At 34.1% G+C, this 22,375-nt stretch overlaps 1 long non-coding RNA gene across 1 annotated transcript; it reads left to right on the forward strand.

Annotated features, from left to right (window-relative positions):
* The first annotated feature begins 2,072 nt into the window (after positions 1–2,072).
* LOC145071190 (uncharacterized) lies at positions 2,073–5,608 on the forward strand. The gene is made up of 2 exons (XR_013690293.1): positions 2,073–3,739; positions 4,645–5,608. It is a non-coding gene; the product is annotated as an uncharacterized LOC145071190 (long non-coding RNA).
* The last annotated feature ends 16,767 nt before the right edge of the window (positions 5,609–22,375 follow it).

Below are 22,375 nucleotides of genomic sequence, written 5' to 3' on the forward strand. Positions count from 1 at the left end.
CCCTCTTGAGCCATTCGTGATCAACAAGGGTTTTGTATCCCCTCTTTGAGCATTCCTTATTTCGAAACCCTTCTTAATCCTCAACAACCCTCTCTTGCTCATCAAGTAATTTTGAAATTCCTCTTGAGCATTCCTTATTTCGAAACCCTTCTTGACCCTCAACAACCCTCTCTTGCTCATCAAGTAATTTCGAAATTCCTCTTGAGCATTCCTAATTTCAAAATTCCTCTTGAGCATTCCTTATTTCAAAACCCTTCTTGACCTTCAACAACCCTCTCTTGCTCATCAAGTAATTTCGAAATTCCTCTTGATAATTCCTAATTTCGAAACCCCTCTTGAGCCATTCCAAATTTCACAACTCCTCTTGGCCCACAAACCCTAATTGCGCCTTTTCTTTCTTGATCCAGAAGTATCTTCGTGATCAAGCAAAAAACCTAAATCTTCTTGACCTTTCCCTTCTTGCCTCATCAACGCTACACCTCTTGATCCTCACAACCTTTTTTTTTCGTGATCAACAAGTCAAACCGAAACCCTCTTGAGCCATAGCCTCTTCGTGATCATCACTTGAGCATCCACCATCTTGATCATCAATAACCCTCTTGATCATCAACAAGATCTTTGTAATCACCAAGTGATTTCTTGATAACATCTTGAGCCATCATCCTTCCTTTGTGTTCATCAAGCAAGAATCAAGTTTTGAAACCCTACTTGCTCAACACTCAAGTTTCAAAACCCTAGTGAACATTAAAGTCTTAGAGCAACATTAATTGATCTCATCATCACTTCTTGAGCCACTCACAAATCCTAGTTTTCTTTTCCTTTGGAGCATCATCAACTACTTGTTGGAGAATCATCATTCAACCTCTCTTGTGTGGATCATCTCCAAAATCTAGGTAAGTATGGCAATTTTTTTTATGAAACCCTAGTTGTCACAAGCTCAACCACCAAAAAGGAGCACTTGGAACATCTTCCCTCTAAAACAAACCTTTGGCGCATCATCCACTTCGTGAACATCTCAACTTATGTGCGTCATCCAAATACTTTGGCCCTTCATTTTTTTTGTGAGTGTCAACATATGTACTCTACCAACCCTAGCGTGCCACTTCATTGGCTCGTCTGTACCCTAATTCGCCACTCTCAAACCTGCAGCGCCACCTTGGAACATATGCAATTCGTTTCATCATAACCATTCGTTTTTTTTTTCTTTGGCACATCTGAGAACCAAGTGCGCCATTCATCTTAATGTTGTGTCATTCCTTCTTTTTTATCCACCTTTGACTTCACCCATATACCCTTCATTCAATCACGTTTTTTTTGGGCCGCCTAACTCTGTTTTTTGCCCAGAATACCCCAACTTGTTCCCACCCTAATCCACCTTTCCAACTTTACTTTTTGGAGCAACATCTGAGTCCTTGGTGCATCTTCTATTTTTCCCCCAAGTTTAATCACCATAGATTGGAGCATCTGATCTTGATGTGGTGTAACTTCAGTCATTACCCTTTGGCGCACAATTGAAAAAAAAGGTCTATTGGATTTAATCGGTTGTTTAAGGGTAATTTGGGTCCATAATTTTCTTGATGCATAATTTGAATAAGGAAATGCAGGATAAGGTTAATTGACTAATTCTTAATGGACATGTTGGGTTTAAGAATATGGGGTCAATCCTTGTACCGGTTCTTTAGGTAGTAGTGGCTTAGTAGATAGTATTTTATTGCTTGTTTTATGTTCCACGATTTCTTATCCGTTGGTAGTTTGTAAGCCTATATAAGGCATATATTTGATTTAATTAATGGAACCTAAGAAGAAAAGTACCTTCAGTGCACATCGTGAGTTTTGATAAGTGTGTGTTGTGTGTGTTTTAAAGGGCCTGGTCCAACAATTGGTATCAGAGCGGTTTAAGAAGTGGGCCGGTTTGAGAGTCGACTTTTGAAGGAGGGAGGAGACTTTGACTGCAGGGCTGTGAGAGCAGTAGAAGCAGCGGGTCGAAAATGTTTTGCAGGTTAAACTCAGAAACAAGGTTTGTTTGACATCGATTTTTCCCTGCGGGGAGCAGCAGGGGGGGAGGGGGGGGACTGTTTCGGGGCTGGTTTACAGCAGAAGGCGAAGAAGTTAAAGGTTCATTGGGTTGACCGTTGTCGTGGGGAGATGTGGAGTACCGTTCAAGACAACGCGGGTGACTGGTGATGAAAATAGGCGGTCTGTAGCTGTTAGTTGTGACCAAAGGGAAGTATATATGGTATTCAAAGGAAAGTCCGGCGGTAGGTTGTGGGTATGTCACCGGGAAAATGGAGAGAGTTATCGAATTTGCGTAAGAAAACGAAAAGAAAAGATCCGTCAAGGCAGGTGGCTTTGGGTTTGTTTCGTTTTGCAGGTGAAAAAAGACGGGAAAAGCAGGTTGCTTTGTTTTCTTGATCAGTGGAAGAAGGTTCTCGTTTCACAAAAGTGTTAGCTGAAAACGGATTCTATGTGGTGACAAACATCGGCCGGGTATGGAGGACTTCGGACATGACCGAGGTGAAGGTCGGGAGTCCGTGAAAAGTCGGGATTTGGTGATGACTTTGGACGTGACTGAGGTGGAGGTCGGGTGTCCGGGAAAGGTCAAGAATCAAGATGAAAAAAAGAGGATTAAAGGTTGTTTTGAACAAATGGTATGAACAACCGATTAAGGGGGTGATTGTTGGATTTAATCGGTTGTTTAAGGGTAATTTGGGTCCATAATTTTCTTTATGCAGAATTTGAATAAGGAAATGTAGGATAAGGTTAATTGACTAATTCTTAATGGACACGTTGGGTTTAAGAATATGAGTCAATCCTTGTACCGGTTCTTTAGATAGTAGTGGCTTAGTAGATAGTATTTTATTGCTTGTTTTATGTTCCACGATTTCTCATCGGTTGCTAGTTTGTAAGCCTATATAAGGCATACTTTTGATTTAATTAATGGAACCTAAGAAGAAAAGTATCTTCGGTGCACATCGTGAGTTTTGATAAGTGTGTGTTGTGTGTGTTTTAAAGGGCCTGATCCAACAAGGTCAAACGCTCTTGCGCCACACCGTCTTCTTGCGCCATCCTCCCTACTTGCGCCATATACAAAAGTCCTTGCCACATCCTCTGTGCTTTCAACTATTCCTTGTGAACGTCATCAAGATCAACAACCTTATGGCGCAACATCTCAGTATTGGCGCATCGAGAAGCATCTGATCTCGCCCCATAGTAGAGATCCAACCTTAATAAGTCTTGCGCCAACCCTAGATCGTGATTAATCAGGGTTTAGTCAATTTTCTTTTCTGGTCTGCCGTATTGCTCTTTGTTTTTTATCCTCTTGAGAGCCACGTTTGGAGCACCATGAACGCATCTTGGATCCCTCGTGAACACTTCAATCTTGCGTAGTCACTCACCTTGGCTTGATGCATCACCACAACTCTAGTGAGCATCCATCTCCTTCTTGCGCCATCAACACTTGAGAACCAATACTAATCCACATCCTCCTATCAGATGCTCCACCCTCCCAAAACCTTGAGTGGCTTCTAGCATTTGTAGTTTAATTTCCCTCGCGAGCATTTCACTAACTGGAGCATTGTTACATGATAAAGCCGACGTGAAGTGCTCATACACCTCAAGAAACCCCCAGCACAATGTTATGCAGAACCAAGGCTTCACAAACTTTTGTGATAACTTTTTTTGTGACGCTTGAATGCAGCTTTTGTGACAGTTTGGGTGTCACAAATGGAACACCTAAATGGTGGTGATAATAAATCATACATTTTTTTTGTTGGTTACACACTCACACACATGCACGATTCCTCTTTTTTATATATTCTTCTCCTTTTATTTTTTTTCTTTATTTTTATTTATTCATTCATTTTTTTATAGGTATCTCTTGATAAGACTTCAACAAACACTATTTTAGGTTAATTTTAACATTTTTATTAGGTTCTTAGCGTTAATCTTGAATGATATCCATAGATTTTTTTTTTCAAACCTAATTTGAAAATATCATTTATGATAAAAAAAAACGTTTTTCTATTAATTTTTTTAATATATTATGGTCTTTTAAGGTCAAGACTTAGCAACTTTGTTTTATCATAACACTGGTTGATATGATTTAACAAAATATCAAAGTTTTTATTTATTTATTTATTTCAATTTGTAGAAAAAGCTCACGTCTTTCACTCTTATTCAAGATTTGGTTTTTCTTCAAACTTCTGGTCTAAATAACACACAACACGAGTTTGCAAATTATTTCTTTCTGTCCCTTTACTTTCCTATCTTGACAAAATAAATTTTTGTCTAGATCGTGCAAATTCGAACATTTTTTTTTTCAATTCCAATTTTTTTTTCAATTGTCATATTAACATTAACAGTTAAATTTCTTTAATAAAATTTTTTCAAGTTTGAGGAACATATTTTTTCGAATTATTTATTTTAATTTTTTTTTAAAATATATCTGTTTCAACAGAAAATTCCATTGAAGCAGAGGGGAAAAATGTTAAATCAATATTTTTCCTTTTGTATACTTTTTACAACTCCTTATTTCAGTAACCATCACATAGGAGAAATTGTTGAAAATATTTTGATGTGATTGTCATTTGAAATAAGTTGAGTATTGATTTTCATTTTCTAATAAATATTATCTTAATGTTTCAGGTTGAAAAGATCCTGAAGATTCAACAAGTGTCTGAAGAATCATTTTTTGGAGCACTTGAAGTGAACATAGAGCACTTGAAGCTTACTTGGAGCAACTTCTGTTGATATGGAGCACTTGTTGAAAGCTAATTGGATCATCATGATCTCAGACGGCACATCTAGATCATATGTGGAGCATCAAGACATTGATGGATCATCTAGAATATTGATGGCTCATCAGAAACATTGTTGTCTCATCCACTACTATATGGCTCAACAAGATTTGATGGCTCAACATGAATACTTGGTGGCTCAACTCAAGTCAACGGATCAACATGATCACATTGATGGATCAACAAGACTGCACATGGCACATCATGTACAATGAAGGCACGTCTAAATGCTCAAAGGAACATGAATTTTGTACATGGTCCATCATGAACATATGGTGTTACATCTTCAAGTTCAAGACACGGTCCAACATTCAAGAAACTACTCAACATGATCAACAATACTTCTGGAAGTTGATGACATCTAAGAAGACAATTGAGCAACATGATGATCATTTTTCTCATCACATTTTCAATGTTGATCAACAAGGACCAAGAATTATGAAGACTCATAACTTGGATGGAACCCTAACCTAATACTAACGGAATTGGAATATTCCATCCATTCTCCGTTAAGTAGGGCAAAGGTGTCAACTGAGTACTAAGTCATGATGACGTGTCAACACCTGATCAGTCAAGCCATGTCATGGGCTTTTCCAAAGCCTATAAATAGGCCCCTTATGATCCATTATAAAGTTGCTCTTTTCTGATCATTCCTGCTCATTCTGCACAATTGATGCTTAGGCTAGTCTTTAGAGAGTCCATTGAGAGTTTTAGTGTGTTTTACATTCAAAAACTTGTAATTGAATCTTCCTGAATATGAGAAACATTTGAATCATTGATCTTGAACAATAAAAAAACGTTTTTATCCTTAACTTGGTGATTCACAACTATTTATTTTTCACACTACTTGCCACTTGAAGATTCTGAAACTCTGTTTCAGTTTTTTCAACACTTGGACTATTCTATTCTAGGTTTACTAAATTTCTTCTCATTTATTCATATATTATTCTGTGCATTTATTGAGATAGGACCAGAGGGTCCAACCAAGTCGTGAGACCAGAGGGTTTTCACTGAGATACAGGACTGGAGGGTCCAACCCAAGTCGTGAGACGAAAGGGTCTTCACTGAGACACATGACCAGAGGGTCCTTATCCAGATATAGCCATGAGAGGCTAATTATTTGTGTGTGGTATTTTGGGTAACTCACTAAGCTTCGTGCTTACAGTGTTGTGTGATATGTGTTTCAAGTACATCTCAGGATCGCGGGAAGGCGCTGACATGATTGTATACACCAGCTGGTTTATTTGTGTTTTGAGGATTCTGGGACATTTTACAAATGATTTTCATGTCTTGTGTTTGAAACATTTATTGATTGAGTATGAGAGATGTTAAACTGTGTTTTGTGGAATTAAAAATGAAAATTTTATTTGAAAATTTTAGAGTGTTACAGAGAAGATATTGATGGAATTCTTAAACCTTCTCTAAGTTATGGAAACTAGATTGATTTGATTTCTTATCCAGATCCAATTATCGCCATTCTAAATGTTGGAGGAAAGAAGACAAACGTTCGAATCCTAAATGGAAAGGAACACTTTCGGCCGGAACTTCCTATTATGAGGGAATCGAATTGTTGTGTTCTCATGCAAACATGGTTCAAAAGATGTAAGCTGCAATTAATGAAATGACAAGAATCATAGGAAATGAAGTTTCCCTAAGTACATGAAAAATACTTAGAGATGGTGAAGAGTGCTTAAAAATGTGTTTGAATCAATTAATTATAAAAAGTAGTAATGAACACTAAGATCTAAAGAAGTTCTATTTAGCTCAGATTATATCTGGAAGAGTACAATGGTTTATGAGTACAAGAAATATTATGAGAGTGTTTGTTATTCTTATTGGATTAGGTGTCTAAGCCAATAACTAAATTAATATAATTTTGAATTATTAGCAAAGTTTCTTTTGATTTGCCCTCATAACCTGAATAGATTGAAATGATATTATGAGAAAAAGAGATAAATAATATGTTAATATGTTATGTGATTAATATATTAGTTGAAAATAGATAATTGATATGTTAATTTATTATATAATTAATAAATCAACATGAGATCAATTGTTACATAAGAGATTTGTTAATTTATATGATAATAAATTAATAATAAATCAATTAGATTTAATTAATAATTGATTAGAATTAATTTGGGACCAATTGGAATTAATTAATTATACAATGGTTGCTTTGTAATTGTTCATTAGTTGAACAAGAGAGAGAGATTCTAGCAACCTATATTCTTAGACGATTTTGATACCCTATTAGGGTTATCTAGAATGTTCCAAATTGACAATTAGGAAACTAGATAGTTAGCTATTTATGGGTTGTCATTCATTATCTTGGGTTTCTTAGGGATATCCAGCAGCTATATAAAGACCCCTTGGGATAGAATTTTTGTATGACTCCTTCTAAGAAGCATATCAATGAAAATTCTTAGTCTCTTCTCTCTCCCCTCTTCATTCTAGGGTTTCTAGGGTTTTGGGTGTGAGCTATTAGAGGCACGAGATTTCTAGGGTTTTGATTACTACAACAAATCAAACGTACGTAACTCTAATTCTTGTATTTGGTTACACTAGGTGTTTATTTGGGTTAAAATTATTTTGTTGTCCATAGCATGATATTCAAAGTGTTAAAGACATAGGTCCTTTAGGTTGCATGTTCCCTTAAATGTTATGTGAAATTTTGCAAGAACATAATTATTGTAATCTATAAAACCCATCAACTCTAACCCTAAGTACTTACCCTATTTATAGGGTACATCAAAGACCAAAAATACAAGGATTTGACATTAAAATAGAAACATCTATAATGCCTTGTAAATATATATGATAACGAAAGTCCTTTAACTTTTTCTATTTATATAAGCGAAACCTAAAGACACAACTTTTGACTACTCATAACTACTTTCGACTCTACACTTCCCGCTTTTGAGAATAGTTAAAACCTACAAGTTAGTGTCTTCATTGTCTGTAGCAACTCCTTACTTATCTCCATCTACCAAAGAATGATCTTTCGAATCTCAGCCTTGTGTTCGTTGTCATTCTTCTTCTAACTATTGATACAGAACAAAATGTTCGAAAAATGAGATTTTGTGTATCTATAATGACATTCACTTGGAAAAGGAATTTCGTCAACTTTCCCTTCTTATTCTTCCCTTGAAAAACTAATCTAAACAGTTTATGAATATTTTCACCAACTTCAAATTCATCAATATTCAACTTCCCCTTTAAGAAGGATTGAGGCACCTTTGAAGTTTTGTTGATTGCCATGGCAAGATCTATGTCATTAATTGCCAAATAATTGTAGTAACAATCAAGAAAAGCTTTGATGTGAACGTATCCAAGAAAAAAATGCATTCCTATTCTCCTCAGCAACTTGTGAAGCATCCACATTGCAGAAAATCTTTGACACAGTGATAAGATCATTTAGATTCATCAATGGAAAGTCATTTATGTGAATTCTAATGCCACATTATTCTCTCTCTCAATAGAATAACGAAAATTCTATAACAAGCCTTCAAACAAAACCTCAGGCAGAGATGACATAACTCTAAAAATCTTCACCAACGACCAAAATACTCTTCGCTTTTTCCCAATACTGCATGAAAGTGAATCTCCAATCTCTTGTATTCATCTTTGTCTTTGAAATTCTCAGCTAGTTTAAACTGACTAAAAGTGAACGTCAGATGATTGATTGGGAATTCAAGTTGATTAAAGTTATAGTTTTTAATGTCATAACTTTTCTTGGGCTTCTTCAAACACTTATCTGCCTTATCGAGTATAGCAATCTTGATCGTTTCATAACACCAATGCTTATTTGGATTACCCTTGTTCACACTTGGTGATCATTTAGTCTTTGATTAAGAATGTTGTATATTTGCCTTTGTCTTTCAATATCTATATCTTGTAATATCTTCTTCTCTTTGTAGATTGTTCCACTGGAATGCTTTTCCCTTTATATTTGGGATCAACATTTGAAGTTCTCTTGACATTTAACGAACTTGAATCTCCAGCTCCTTTATTTATCGAAATTCCTTTCTTTTAAACTTTGGACAAGTCCACGTTTTTTTGAGAAGGATTTATTGTTGTTGAAGATGAAACAACTGGCTTCACTGAAATGGATGTTGGAATTTTTATCGATAAATTTCTTCCCACAACAACTCTTTAATCTTCGACTGGTCCCTTTGAAGAACCAACTCCCCTTTATACCGTCACCATAGAAAAACTGTCACATGTGAAAGTGATGATCACTTTTTCCCTCGATCCGTGAAAAGATATTGAACCGTCCCATCCAATGGATTTTTCACTTCTCCTAACAAAATTAAACCATCATTAGTTTCGAAACCAAACAAGAACCTTTCGCCGATATGGAGGTTGGGCTCGTGCACCTATGGAAAGGATAAGCAAAATCATTTGCTAGACATGCGAAATCTAGGTATGAGATGGTATTACCCAAAACCTCAAGGATTTCAATGCTTAAGTGTGCCAAAAAAAAAGATAGAATCAAATTTAAGAAAATTTTGGTTATAGTCATATCAAAGAATCTTTTATATAAAAGCAGATACATCTCGAGCAAATATATGCTTTGTTCGTCATCAAGAGAGATGTCGAATTGCTTGTGTGGTTTCTAGTGAATTATAATCGAAAACTCATTGAGGAATAATTAAGGGCCTCTGTTAATAAAGTTCATGGGTGGATTCATTTTTCCACACAAATTCACATCTTAACATAAGTGTAAATAATTGTGCAAAAATACTTGGATGACCAGTGTAGTCAAGAACAGGTAAGCTTTAAAATTTTGAAGAGACGAAAGATAGAGAAAAATTTTCAGTCGGGAATCTCAATTCATGAAAGTTGAAAAACCGGATCTTATAGGGAAGAAATGACTTGGGATGAGTACATTTCATCAATATCACACAATAGAAATGAAAATAAGATTTTGAACGTCGAAAGTGGTAAAGTGAAACAAATGTTTCTAGAAAATGTTGAACATAAAATGTTCACCGCTAATTCATTAAGTTGAAGTTTGTTGGGTTTCACCTTCATAATGGAAAAATAGTTTAGGATTATAAAAATAGACTTGTGACATACCTATATCCTGGTTGGTTTCTACCAGGTGTCTTGGGCATGTGTCGTTGTGTGTGATCGTGTTAGAAATTTTTGGTGAAAAAGATTGGATGCGAAATATCAATGTACATCTGCGAAAAATTAGGACAAAGCAGAACTCTCTTTACTCAACATGAGAAGAGGAAGGTAGCTCGTCTACTATTGTGAATACAATTTAATTAGGAAGAAATTTTCTTATGAAAAATTTCATTAAGGCTTTGTACACAAAGAGTCAATTAGGTTTGTAGACAAAATGCTTCAACATGCTTCTAAAGATACATATCTAGTACAAAAGTCTCGTATCATACCAGTTCCATGTGGATCTTCTCATTTAGCATGCAAAAGTGCAACATGTTTGCCAACATTGGTTATTTCTTAGAAATAACAAATATTTCACACGCGACCCAATGTTTTCTCTTCTCTAAAGTGATTTCTCATAATGAAGTGCTCACCAAAGATATGTATTTCCCAATGAAAGACTAACTCCACACGCGAAGTGTAAGCTTGCACTTAGTGAACCAGAGAGAAATTGAATGTGAAGGTCTGCGGACATTTAATGGGGACAGTAACCGTTGAAGGACAATTAGACAAGGAACAAAAGTTAGTAAAACAAATGAAAGTTTTTCCAACTAGCTAAAATTAGCTTAACAAACGAAAGTTAATCCAATAATCGAAAGTAAGTCCAACACATTCAGTTAAATCCAAGAAAAATTATGTAGAATGAGGAACATAACAAACTTCCATCATTCATAACCTATTTAAAATTCTTAAGAATGATTTTTCATCCAATTGTTTTGAAAAAGTATCAGCAAGCTAATCAATTGTTTTAACAAAATGAACTTCGATATTCTCATTTTCAACATGATCTTTGATGAAGTGGTAACGAAGAAGAATATGTTTAGTTTTCGAATGTTCAACTGGATTATGACATATACAAATTCCACTATGAGAATCTCAATATAATGTAATTTTCTTCATGTCAATTGCATACTCACATAGTTGGCTTTGAATCCAGATCACTTGAGATGTACAAGCCACAATAGCAATGTATTCAACCTCAATTGTCGAAATTCATACACTTGTTTGCTTTCTCGACTTCCAACTCACTAGTTTCCCATCGAGGAATTGACATCCTCTGATAGTGATCTTTTGATCTAATTGACAACCACCAAGATTCGCATCTAAGAAACTTTGAATAAAGAATCCTATTTTCGACGGATACCACTGTCGTAGAGTCTTTATACCATGTAGATAGCGAAAGATATTTTTTACTGCATTATGATAACGTTCTCTTGGATTTTCTTGATACCTGGCATATGTACACACATAAAACATTATCTCCAATCGACTTACAATTAAATACAAAAGCGAACCGGACATGCTTCTATATGTTTTGAGATCAATAGCAGGCTTATCTAATGAAGACCCTAAGTGAGTGCTGACTACCATGGGTACTTTACCTTTCGTGCAATTCGTCGTTCCAAATCTTTCAAGAAAGTTTCGTGTATAATTTTTTACATTAATGAAAATTCCTTCCCTACTTTGATGAATATTTAATCCCAAGAAATGATTTACTTTCCCCATCATGCTCATTTCGAATTTACTCTTTGTCACAACCCTAAACCGAAACAGCGGAAACGTTCGGGGTGGTGGACGTCAAGTATAGTATCACAACAATTGCATCATAGTAATCAAAGTAAACACAACCATTACATTGAAAATATAGATAAGGTATTTACATCAGTTTGTTTCATATTTATATACATCAAAAGTATAGCAATATATAAAAGACGTAACTCTAAACGCTCCGTCTTCTCAAAATCCTACGGAAGTACCTGTCTACTGATTTCCTGAGAATACAAGTGGTTTTGAAAGAGTATCAGCATTAAAGTTGGCGAGTTCATAAGCATGATTTGTAATGAAAACCTGTTAATGAATCTGTGGAAATGTTTGTATGTTTCCAAGAAAATCCAATATTTTCTTTAGTAAAGAGAGGTAGTCTTAAACCTTAAGACCAACTGTAAGTTCGTTATTGAATTCTATCTTTGTATATGAAAGTATTTCTGTGAAATCCCTGGCTCACACCAGTATTGTAAGTAATGTATTGTATGAAAACTCTGGCCACCACTAGTAATGTAAGTAATGTATTGTATGAAAACCCTGGCTATCACCAGTATGTATATTAGTTTTATTACTTAAAATAAAACCATGAATTGAAATCCCTGAAATCCTCTGGTCGTAGTATGTAGTAGTTCTATTAATGAAAATAAAACTATTGAAGAATGAAATCTCATAAACAAAAGGTTTGTTTATATTGTTGTGAGTTCGTATATCCATGCTTTATATGACCTAGTGACCCCTACGAGGTTATTCAGGCATCGGAAGTTATGACATTTGTCACCCCAGGAACGCCTGCCTAACTGTAGCTAGCAGTTTAAGTGTATGATAGTCAATCCCGAATAGATTTATTCACAAATCTCATGCTCTCCCTCTAGGAGACTCTGGTTATACTATGATGGGCTTTAGCCCGCATCCCGAAGGATACAATTGAATTGATGTCTCACAACCCTATATTAACTAGTTTACGTGTAATTTAATGTTATTTTGTACTTGAATCTGTATGTATGTATTGTAGAGTAAAAATAATTATACTTAAATAATTATTTAGTAATGTACTCTTGTTATCCAAAAAATAGTATTTGTATACCATAAACTAGTTCTACCATAGTTTATATGCTTGTTATGATGTACGGTTCTTGAATTTGTAAAACGGTGTATTGAACCCAAACTATACCTATTATAGTTTTGTATGTATGTTTACTTGTATGTATTGAATTCTGTTAAAGTTCGATGATGCTTCCAAAGTATATCAACATAGTTTAAATGTATAACATGTATGGTACTAAAAACCTTGCAATTCTCATTGTATGTTGAAAACTACCCTCATGCTCAGCATGTTACATAAGGGATAAGAGTATCTAAATTTTTTTATAAAATGTAGTGATTTCTCGGTTTGTATCAATTGCAAAGGTTTTTAAATCCGTTTGAAATCATTCGTATAAAAACATACAATCGTAGTGTTTTACATGTATTCTCCCCCTGAAAACATTAATAGTAGTAAAAGGTAGGGGTATGAACCCACATTTGGTTGCGTGTATGTGTCGGACAACGAGACTGGAAATGAGGATCCTCGAGCTGATGTACGCGGAAATTAACGGAATCCTAATAATAATTAAATACATATTTGCATTTAAATTAGCGAACCCATTAGTTAAAGTGTTAGACAACACTTTCTTTTGGTTAAGTAATGTTACCGAGACTCGATCGAAGTGGAAAAAGTGGGTTTACAGCCAAAATCCACGACTTTGGGCGGATTGCATCCATGAACAGTTCTTGGCCGCGAACGGTTTTCGACCCTTGAATGGTTTACAGTCCTTGAATGGTTTGCGGCCGTGAACTAATTTCGGGTCAGTTCTAGATTTGACAAAACTTATTTGCACCTATAGGCACGACACATACTAGACTTAGTAACTATAACCTAATTTATAACCTAATAGAAACTTGGAAACAATTAGAAAACAGTGGATAGTGTACTTAGATTTCACATTGATATATGAATTCTAGAACTACTTAACTGTAGTGAGTATCCATATTCGGGTCGCTCTTTGACTCGAACACCTTTTCATGAATCACATACACACATCATGCACTTGACCAGGTGGTATAGATTAGGTCCGAGTTGTAACGCCCGTAGATCCGGACTAGTCAAATTAGAGGCAATAGGGGTCGAAATCGACTTTTCGACAAAAGATTATTTAGAATTAAAAATCTTAAAAAAGTTGTAGAATATGTCACAAGGTTTCTGTACATATAAAGAACGCCGAAATCCGAGTTATAACGAAGAAGTTATGACCCGTCGAAGTTTCGCGACGGAACCGGCACGGCACCGGGAAACGTAAATAGCGAATTTACGATAGAGCGAAATTTAGCCTTAGCGATCTAAACGAAAGTCGTAGAATATGTTAAACTAAGAACATTGATAAAAAGAACGCCCAAATCTAACTTCGTATGAAGAAGTTATGATTTCTCGAAGTTTCGGACTAGCAGTGTACAGCCCGAAATTCGAATATTAGATCGAGCGATTTTTAGCCGACACGACCTAAACGAGAATCGAAGATCTCGTTAAAAGTAGCGTAACGAGAAAAAGATGGGTGAAACGGACGTCGGATGAAGAAGTTATGAGGATTTGACGGACCAATCCTCTCCCGGCCTGTTAATAATATAAAATTTAAAATCGAGTCAAAATTAGTCGATGAAGTCTAAACGAAAGTTGTAGAGTACGTTTCCACCTTCGCGTGGATATAAAGAATGTCGAAAATGGAGCTTGTATGCGAAAGATATGATTTTTAGAAGTCGGAGTATGAATCTGCGAAATCTGTTGCGAGGTGGTGACGTGGCTCAATCCTAACCGTCGCTTGCTGATCACGGCTCGCTTCGGATGAAGGACACGTCGCTTCGCCCTACGCCCCGCGTCCGAGTTCGGTACGCCCAGCGTACCCTCCGGCCTTATCCTTCGGACGAATGCGAGACAGCTGGTTCGAGGTGGCACCCTTATCCGAACTACGCCCCACGTAGTGTTGCTGTACCGCCCAGCGTACGACCGAGGGCGCGCACCTATAAAAAGGCAGCGAGGGCAACCATTTTTCTTGCACCAAAAATCATTCTCTCTCTAAGAACTTTCTCTCTCTAGCCCCTTTTGAGTCCCCTAAAGTCTAGGTGAACCCCTAGCACCCTAAGGAAGCCCCGAGGCTCCCGGAGTCCCGAGAAAAAGGAGTCTTTCGGTTTCGAAACGCTGCTCCAATTAAGTTCTGGTTTTCGATAAAATTCGCTGTAAGTGTGCTACGCTTACGCAATTTTTAATATAGCTTTCGAATAATTATAGGAATGTTATTAGGTCCTTAAAATAATTATTTGGACTATTATTATGAGTTATATTGAGTGTTATTAACGCTTAATAATAGCCAGACTAATTAATTTGTCGCGGTTATCGTTAGACTAAACCCTAGTGGTATTGGTACTAGGTTTTATCAAAGGAAATTGTTTTGAGAGTATCGAAGCATTGTCCGAGTGCTGAGTCATCACCTTTCAGGTGAGCGCATGGGCCTTTTCATCTTACACATAGATATGAAGTATTTTACATAAATTACGTGCTATGTGTGCATATTATCTGAATACTTGTTGTCTATGCTAGATGAATGATTTTATACATGTTTTAAATGATTTAAACTGTATATTTATTTTATATCTACAAATATGTTGGGATAAAACATGGGTAGATGAAATAGTTGGTGTGTGATGAAATAAAATAATGAGAGGTAGGTGATGATAGGAAGGTGATGATAATTAGATGATGATAGATAGGTGATGATGAATCGGTGATGTAGGATACTACAACCTTGTCCGACAATTTGGAGATGTAGTCATCTACCAGAGTATAGATGGCGACCACGGACTATTATAGACAACCCCGTGGAAACACCAGCAGGCTCATAACCTATAGGTGATGAATTACGAGTTCAGACGATGTTGTAACTACGTATTCATGCGATGATACCCTAACCCTTGGCGGGCACGTATTGAGGGAGTAATCCCTGAATCAATACCGTCTAGGCGATGTAGGTGATGATCCTTAGGGAAAGTCCTTAGGAACAAACATAAAAGGAGATGCAATGTAAGGATATGAGAGGTAAAATATGATGTAGGAGACGACCCTTAGGATAAATCCTTAGGGAAGGTACTTAGGAGTAAAGAAGATAATGGGGATGGGTAATTGGGTTAATTGTTTGATGATTGAACATAATAATTATACTATTGTGGGTTGAAAACCCTATGTACTCATCAGGTTTCCCAACCTGACCCACTCAGTTTATTTATATCACAGGTGACGATATGAAGTGACATTACACTGAGAGATTTAAAGAGATGTAGATCACTAGTGTAAACAATTGTAAGTTCTGTTTATGCTTATGTTTCTGTATTAACGATGACATCCCAAATGTTTTAAAATGAAATAAATACATTTCTTCGAAAATGTTTTAATAACGTATTTATCATGTTTTTCTGAGAACAAATTCCGCAACATTTTTATTGAAAAGAAGTACTCTGATTTTTATAAACCATAAACAAAATCGGTCTTTTCTGGCCGTGAAAGTTGGGGATGTCACAGTCTCGTAGGAACTTAAGTTAAAGTTGAAAACTAGGGCAAGTATACTTGATACTTCAATTTCACTTGAATCTCGGAACCACTACATAGAATGCCAATAAACCGATAAAGTAAATTACAAACATTATTTTTATCTAGAAAAGAGTTATGAAACTCTAACATAAATTGAAATCTCAAATAATTCAATTTATTTTGATATCAAAATATTTACAAACTCTAAAAAACCCTAAATGCCCTAAAAACCTCAATTTATTAAATTTGACCTCTAAAATTCAATTAAAATAATTATCAACATTGCAAGATCAATTTAAAATAACTAAATTCAAGGAAATATAATCAAGGAAAATAAAAATTGAAGTCATTCACATTTAACCTTGTTTTCTAATTTAAAAACCAAGGGTTTTTATAACTAAAATTCAATAAATGTGCATTTCATAGAAATGAGATTTTATAAAATTGGAAGCATACTTTATAAAATCTAAAAAAGTTATTAAAAAAGTGTGAGAGAGGGCGTCATGCCTCATAATTTCCGTTCCCCCTCTCTCCTCCTTCCAAAATTGTCTTCCCAACACATTAAATCATTTTCCTTTCTTCTACACTTAATCATCTTCTCTCATTCTCTCTCACACTCTTCATCACCATCGCATTTTCTCTCTTCCCCTCACCCTAACCACGAAATGTTAAAGAAAAATGGCCCCAAGAACACACCTTAAACTCTAAATATTCATCATTTGAAGTAATCTGGAAGTTAATTCCTTATTTTCTTTCATTCTACTTCAGTTTTCCTTCAAGTTTTGCTATTTTCTTGCACTTTCTCCTTCTTCTACTCCCTTCTACGGTAAAATCATTAACACTTGCACCTACTCATGGTTTTGATGATGATGGTGGGGGATTTCATCCAAAAACAACATGCATGTTGTAGATGGTGAAGTCCCGTGACCTAAACCTAAGTCAAAATAAAGGAAATGGATTTTTCTACATGTTTTTTTGTGGAAAAACACCACATCAATCCAAAGTTGTCTTTCAAAAATGAATTTTGAAAATTTCAAACTCATGAATGGTTTTCAAACCAACATGCATGTGATGATCTTCAAGCTTAGATGCTAGATGATCAAAGTTTGTTGTTAAAAAGCATTCAAATAGGTTCATAAAGGATTTATTCCCAAATAAATATCAAAAACTTATTTTCTGATCAAATCCGATTTTATTCAGAATTCCATCAACAAAATGAGATATTCTACAAATTTTCAGAAAATAATTCATTTTTCTCGAATTATTATAACTATTGAAAGAAAACAGGGCAATAATTCATATAAAACACTTTCTGAGGTCTATAAATCCTAGGTAAATTCTTGCATGACCCCTAACGCTAATGATGACATCTTAGTGAGTTTCATCGATATTTGTTACTGCTTGTTATGGATTTGAATTTTCTTTTTGTTTAATTCAAATAAACCATAAAACCACTTTAAAGAATGTGAAAAGGCTATATATGATTTTTTGCGGATCCTACCTAATGTGGAGTATTCAGAAAAATATTTTCAAAATTTTTCATAACGCATTCCTATTTTTCCATGATATTTGTATTTATAATAGATTAAAAAACAGGAAAAATAGTTCTACTTATCCAAAATTCATGAAAATTTACCAGAAGACCTTATAATATATTAGAACTCTAAATAAAACTTCGATTTTTTTTATTCATTATGCTATTTTTTTCTATTTTCCAATATTAAATACACTTAAATCCACAAAATCGGATTCCATTAGATAAAAACCACCTTGGTATTTTTTTCAAGATTATTTACACTGTAAATGAAGTTTACAAAAAGTTTTGGTAATTTACTTTCATTGTTTAATAATTATTCTCCAATTAATGATTAATTAAGAGGATAAAACAAAGAAAAATAGAAAGTTAATTGAAAAATATCTTTTATATTTTTCATAGTTTCTACATGTATAATGACAGTGTTACAAAAAGTTTGGACAGTTTTCGAAACATTTTTCTATTTATTTCAATTTGTTTTTAATAAATGAACAAAAATCATAAAATCGAGTTAAACAGTTTAGAAATCCATTTTTATATTTTTCCCAGCTTACGAGTGTTTAGTTTTACTAACAGTAATGCAAAAAGATTGGACAATTTTGGAAACTTTTTTCTATTTATTTCAATTTTTATTAGAATAAATGCACAAAAATCATAAAATTTGGTTAAACAGTCTAGAAATCCATTTTTATAATCTTTCCAGCTTAAGTATGTCTAATGGCAGTATTATAAAAATTTGGGGAATTTGTATCATTTGGATGATATTTTTAACGAATTTATATTGTTATGAAGGCTTAAAATTTTGGAAAAAATAGTTAATCATATCAAAAATTCGAAGGAAAATTTATTGAATACATTTACTATGTTTAGAATGAAAATGCAAAGTTTGAGAATTTTTTGAAACTATTTGATAATATTTTGGCTTTTTAAGAGCTGAAAACATATTTAAATGTGTTGAAATACTCTCAATTAATATTACAAAAATCTGGAAACTAATATCCAAAATTGTCTTAATCACATGAGCTATAAAATTTCACCATTTCAGAAAAATGTTTGTAACTTAACAATATTGAATTTTGACACATTATTAGCATAATTCTATTGTAGTAGTAAGTATACTAGTATTAGATTTCAATTAGAGACTCATTAGTGTGTAACATCGTTGTAGGAAAACGATAGTGGTACGAGTGGAGCATACTTCAAGGCACCATTTGCATCATCTCAATACATATTGTGAGTATTCACCACTCCCCTATTTTCGGTTTTTAAATGTTTTGGGGTGGAAAAGCATGTCCTAAACTATTTATATTCGTTGTATTTATTTGACTCATATAAACTTGGTTGCTATATTTTGCATATTGTGAGAATTCACGCATTCCCCTATTTTCGGTTTTCATGTTTGGGGTGGAAAAGCATGTCCGAAAAACTATTATTTGTTCGTTGTATTTTAAATTGATTTGTATCTAACTTGATTGCTATATTTTGTTATATCTCTCTATGTATGTCTATGCGACACGAAACATGAGAACTTATCGTCTTAAGTCCCTTCCCTTACACATTTCTCCAACCATTAACTCTTTGAGCCAATGGTCATTATGGATAGCGCTATTAGGAATTGACAACTCCTCACTCGCTCGATTGCTTGATTCCATGATACCATATAATCTATGGAACGGTTAGCATAGATCTTGATAGGGCATCAGTCATAGGCTTGGTTGGGAACTCATTGTTTGCTCATACACATACAAACTCATTACTTAATATAGCAATAAACTTTGTATCTCATTATAACAACAAACTTTTGTTACTAAATACTTATTTACTTGTTTTAGCAACGAACTTGGTTGCTTCTTATAGTAACAAACTTCTTTTCTCTTTGTAGCAATGAACTTGATTGCTCATTATAACAATGAAACTTGTTTACTCATTTTAGTAACAAACTTTATTTCTCATGAGAATATGAACGTTGCATCTCATTTGGGCAACATACTTTATCTCTCATGATGACAAGGAACTTTGTTTATGCAAACTTAATACTCATTTTTCCAATATATTTCTATTTATGGAAACTTTATTACTCGCTTTAGCAACTCACTTCTATTCATGAAAACTTATTTACTTATTTTAGCAATGAGCATTTGTTTATGGAAAATGTTATCAACATTCAGATTATCATGAATTTCAAACTATATTATGTTATAAACTTGTGAGTACTCACCAACTATTTTAATAGTTGACGTTCGTTTTAAATGTTTTTTTCAGGAATCATTGAATAAGTGGCACTTAGGGACACATCACTGTTAGGAGCATTCGAATGTGTTGTATTTCAATTTACATTGTAATTTATTTTCAAATTTGTTGAAACCCATTGTAAATTTGTAATGATTTTTAATACTATGGTTGGTGTTGTCTTTTAACTTTTGCTATGAAACCCTTTATACTGCCACACCTCGTGTTTCCGCTTTAGCGGGGTGTGACAGAAATGGTATTAAAGCCGAAGGTTATAGAGAATACCGCTTTTCCTTTGGAGAAACACAACTATAGCCACAAAATTTCAAAACGTTTTTAAAATACTGAACATACTACTTGTATAACTAATTCGAGTATGCATTATTGGACTTTAATTAAGTATAGCCTGACCAACTTTGCTTAATTAAGGAAAGTTAATGTGAGGCTGGAAACGGTTATAGTAGAAGTATGTTCAAAACAATTTTCAACTTAAACTTTTGAAAAACAAAATTTTTCGGTGTACGTACGAGCATTGCATATTATAGGCATTCATCTAGATACACTTAGAAACTAAGTGCACTTTTGTAACATTGCCTTTATTTAGAAATATTCTTATCCATTATCAAATGTTAGGTTAACCACTTAGGTTATATCACTAGCCACTCTAAGGAGCAATGCACTTAGTACTGAGAATGAGTATTCCTCGGTAGCTATTGACTTTAGATGTAAGTTTAGTAGCTAGATATACACTAGTAATAATCTTAAGTCGAAACCTATACCAATTATTCCTCAATACCTCTTCAATGTCTTCGTACTAGAGATACAACTAGGAAAGCGTTCTGGTGCCGACACGAATGAAAATTGGAGCATCGCGTATGGAGGTAGATGAGTCGTTTCTATGTAATCACTTGGATACCATTGGCGGGCATTCTGAATTCAACTCACGTGGAGACACGGCGGTTTAACTCATACGTGCGACCTTATTACTACGCTACGATTTAGCTCTAGTTTGTTCCCAACTTGAGCTTAAAAGTTAACATAGGATATACCTTTGACCTCTATAAAAGGTCGTAAAACGCATTGACACCATAAAATGTTTTTCAAAAAAAAATTATTGTCCTTTATTTTGGGTAAAAGACATCGACACTCGCTTTGTACTCGCCTTAGTATTTAGGTACGATCAGCTACACTAACATACTTTCTCCTTACTTCTTAATCTTCCATCGAAAAGTTATTTTGCTTCATCGGTTTTACTTATCATCAATAAAATATTTTATAACCACTTCATACAACTTATTAGACCTTTCCTAACAATGTAAGCCATATTCTCGCTAAAAATCTTTTGACAACTTGCTTTAACTTAACATTTTTCTTCAAAACTCAATTTAACCAATATTTGTTTTAATCTTGCTATTTTATTTTAATTATAAATCCATTTCAATGGATAGATGTGCTTTTAAGGGCATATAAACTATTATAAACCTTGCTTACCATTTTGGCACGTTTTCGAAAAACTTAGAAACATTTTCTTTTATAAAAGTGTTTAAACTCTATGCTATAAAACTTAAACATATGACATTAAAGTTCATATTATGTGAAAAAGTTTCATCGAATCTTCAAAACACTTTTGTTTTGACACTTTTAACAACTTTCTCATTTAGACATTGTGATTTACTTTAATGTGTGTTCTCGAAACCCAACATGATATTTATGCAAATTTCTACTTCAAACATATTTATAAGACATCTCAAATTATTTCAAAACATACCTTATTTGTGTACTTTGCTTAAATATAGTTTTATAATCTATAAAGATTTTAAAATTTACAACATTTGAAAACTTAGTGTTCACTTTTAAATTTCCAGTAATACACTCTCAACAATGAATAATTATTCTTATAAATATATTGAGTCTTTACCTTATCCATTTTAATCATTGTTGGACATCAGTCTAAAAAGTCAAAATTGTCAGATTTTCAATTGCCATTTGTAGGGTTTCTTCTTTTTCACAAATGGAGTTTAACTTAATAGATAACTTATGAATTTTTAGCAACCCTTAGCAAACACATTAAAACTCCCACATGTCGATTTAATCATCAATATACATCAAATATTGAAGTTTGAAATATATCTCAACCAGCTTTTAAATCTACCTATAGGTATTGTTCTTATAATTTTAACAATAGCAATCATTGTCGCCGTCGCTACCTTCCTTTTTCTTTCCCTTGAACTTGATTTCTCGCTATCCTTCTGATTTTAGATCTCGCATGGCCATAATAGTAACATAATACATTGTCTAAATTTGTTTATGTCTATTTTGCTTCTCCTGGTATCACGTTCGTACACATACAGACTAGAAGTCTACCATATCGTTTTGAGCAATTAATACATGTATAGTCGTGAGACATAATTTTGATTTAGTCAACTTTGATATATTTAATTACGCCTTTTATCACTTACATTTTATTTTTATTATAAAATCTAT

The sequence above is a fragment of the Lactuca serriola genome, chromosome 8, assembly GCF_051521515.1.
Source record: "Lactuca serriola cultivar US96UC23 chromosome 8, Lser_US96UC23_V15, whole genome shotgun sequence".
Lineage (NCBI taxonomy): Eukaryota > Viridiplantae > Streptophyta > Magnoliopsida > Asterales > Asteraceae > Lactuca > Lactuca serriola.